A 2,860-nucleotide genomic window follows, 5' to 3' on the forward strand; every position below is an offset into this window, starting at 1 on the left:
GGCATTTCCCATATACCCACCAGCACCACACTTTGCATTCCCCCTTGGGTCCTACCCACCCTTTCCCAGCTACCCACCAGGTCTACCACTGCCTCAGTCTACCCAGTTCCAGCCCCCTCTCCAGTTCCAGTCCCCTGCCCAATTCCAGCCCCCTCCCCAGTTCCAGCCCCCTCTCCAATTCCAGTCCCCTCCCCAGTTCCAGCCACCTGATAACCTGCCACCACAAACTTGTCCCTCTACTCAGCCCAGGCAGCGCACATGGAGAAGGCAGAAAGCTGCCCAAGAGGATGAGGAGCGAGTGGCTAGAGGTGAACCACCACGGAAACGACTAGCAAAGGATATATATCACTATATCTGCAAGCAGTGTGGGCTGGCAAAAAATAAGACAACTAGCCACACTCAGCTGAAGGGCCGGTGGTATTGTCCAGCCTCAGGCCTCTCTGTTGCACAGTGGAGGGAGAATGTACAGGGAGGTCTTTGATTTTTTTTCATTGGTGTATATAATAATGTGTATAGTTAGGTTTTTATATAGTTGCATGTAGTTCAGTTTTTAATTGTGTTTGCTGTGTGTGTTGTGCTGTGAACATTTTGTTTTTAGTTGCTATTTCCAGTTCTTAATTTGCAGTGTTTGTAAAAAAAAGAAAGACACAACTCTTGTGGTGTAATAGTAACACATCCATCCTTTGGGTGGAAGATTCCAGGTGCAAGTCCTGGCAAGAGTGTGTGGTGTGTTTGTCAGATCAGTAATTTATTATTATTATTGTTATTATCAGTTTTTATTAGAAACGCGTTGTGGCCGCAGCAACCCCAGGTCACGGCATCCCTTTGCCGTTGAGCAATGGGGACGGCTGAACCCTTTTTTCCACCTCATCCTTCAGCTGGATTTTGTGTTTGAAGCTTGGCCTGTGTTGATCACCAGCAGACAAGAGAGCAGGCAGTCTCCCCGTGCAGGTTCGAACCCTGCCGACTACGGTTGGAGTTTGCTATACTGCTCACTGTGCAGATAATTGTGCCTTCTGAGGCCTTTGTACATTTTTCTCTCTGCCAAAATTGCTTGTGGTTTTCATTCCATAGCACGCGCGTGTGGCAAATGAGTTTCTTCTGGGCGGCTTGTGGGAAAACTGCTGTTATATAAAATGTAAGAGGCACGCATTGTGAAAGAGCCTGGACAGCTCAGTCGGTAGAGGTTCAGACTTTTAATCTGAGGGTCCAGGGTTCAAGTCCCTGTTTGGACAAAGTGCCTTCTTCTTGTTGGCGGCCTCAGCTTGCTGTCATGTCGGTCCATCTGTGCTGCTGTCTCTCTAATAGAGTGGTGTTCTGGCCTGCTCCTGGGGACCTTGTGCATCTCCCTTGTTTGGCACACTCGATTCTGATGGTCAGCTTGTTAGAAAAGAGCACTCATGAAGTGAAGTGAGTGAGTAGAATAAGACAGACCTATGAAATGTGCAGAGCCGTGGGTCCCCAGGGCCAGCACTGAAAAACCCCATTCCAGAGGATGAGACATGGCAGTCTTATTTCTCCTCAGTGGGACTGCTGTTTTATCTGCTTGCAATCTCCGCTGGGTGACTGAGCTGGCTAGGGCTATGGATTTCAAGTGGGTCAGGCAGCAGTGTTGCACACAAACAGGGCAGAGAGTGGCCTGTATCTGTAGTCGTGGCCGAGTGGTTAAGGCGATGGACTAGAAATCCATTGGGGTCTCCCCGTGCAGGTTCGAATACTGCTGACTACGCACCCTGCTGACATGTCGGTCCATCTATGCTGCTGTCTCTCTAATAGAGTGGTGTTCCGGCCTGCACCTGGGGACCTCGTGCATCTCCCTCCTCTGTTGGACCTTTTGTTTAATGACACGCTAGGATGTGCCCTTGTTGGGGTATACTGTTACAGGTCATCTGTTTTGTCTCTGATTTAGTTGAACTTTGTATTTTCTTCATTTCTAGATCAGTTTCCTTTGTCTGTTCATTTGTTACTATAGTTACTCATTGATTGATTTTTGTCTATCTTTATCTATGTTTGATTGGTTTTTTCAGTGTATTTAAGCTCAGTTACTTTCTGTTCATTGTCAGTTTGTTACATGTGAGTTTGGTTGTTCGGTCCATGAGTTCTTTTTGTTAAATAAACACAAAGTGCTGCACTTCGGTTCATCACCACAACTGAGCTGTAACAACTTGATAGAATCTCCTGCCATTACTTTTGAAAATAATATTTTCTAAATAAATGTAATCAGTCACAATATTATTTTAAAGCATATATGAATTTAAAATATTTAAAAAGTATGCATGTCAGTGAAAGAGTATCAAACGTAATACTCTAGTTTATGTATGTAAAATTTAAATTATGCATGTAAAATCAAAATTTTAGATTTGTGCCCTGTGGGGCAGTCGTGGCCTAATGGTAAAAGAGTCATACTTGTATCCAGAAGGTTGTGGGTTCGCGTCTCAGGTTCGGCAGGGATTGTAGGTGGGGGGAGTGAATGACCAGCGCTCTCTTCCACCTTCAATACCACGACTGAGGTGAGACCCTTGAGCAAGGCACCGAACCCCCAACTGCTCCCAATATGGCTGCCCACTGCTCCGGGTGTGGGTTCACGGTGTGTGTGTGTGTGTGTGTGTGTGTGTGCACGCACGCACTTGGATGGGTTAAATGCAGAACACAAATTCCGAGTATGGGTCACCATACTTGGCCAAACGTCACTTCACTCACTAAATTGTGGAATAATGATGAATGTTGGTCTAGAGTGATGTAAAAGTCGTGTGAATTCCATTTTGACTAGTCACACTGTGGTGCAAAACATCTGACCTAAATAGGATTTAGGACCACATATGAAGTGACCAAAATCAGAATAGAAAAGATCAGATTCCAT

The 2,860-nt window shown here is 45.7% G+C and overlaps 2 non-coding genes across 2 annotated transcripts; both read left to right on the plus strand.

Annotated features, from left to right (window-relative positions):
- Positions 1-1,162: 1,162 nt before the first annotated feature.
- trnak-uuu (transfer RNA lysine (anticodon UUU)) lies at positions 1,163-1,235 on the plus strand. The gene has a single exon. It is a non-coding gene; the product is annotated as a tRNA-Lys (tRNA).
- Positions 1,236-1,647: 412 nt separating this feature from the next.
- On the plus strand, positions 1,648-1,729 carry trnas-aga (transfer RNA serine (anticodon AGA)). The gene has a single exon. It is a non-coding gene; the product is annotated as a tRNA-Ser (tRNA).
- The last annotated feature ends 1,131 nt before the right edge of the window (positions 1,730-2,860 follow it).

The sequence above is a fragment of the Sinocyclocheilus rhinocerous genome, unplaced genomic scaffold (assembly GCF_001515625.1).
Source record: "Sinocyclocheilus rhinocerous isolate Xijiao unplaced genomic scaffold, SAMN03320098_v1.1 scaffold2524, whole genome shotgun sequence".
NCBI lineage: Eukaryota > Metazoa > Chordata > Actinopteri > Cypriniformes > Cyprinidae > Sinocyclocheilus > Sinocyclocheilus rhinocerous.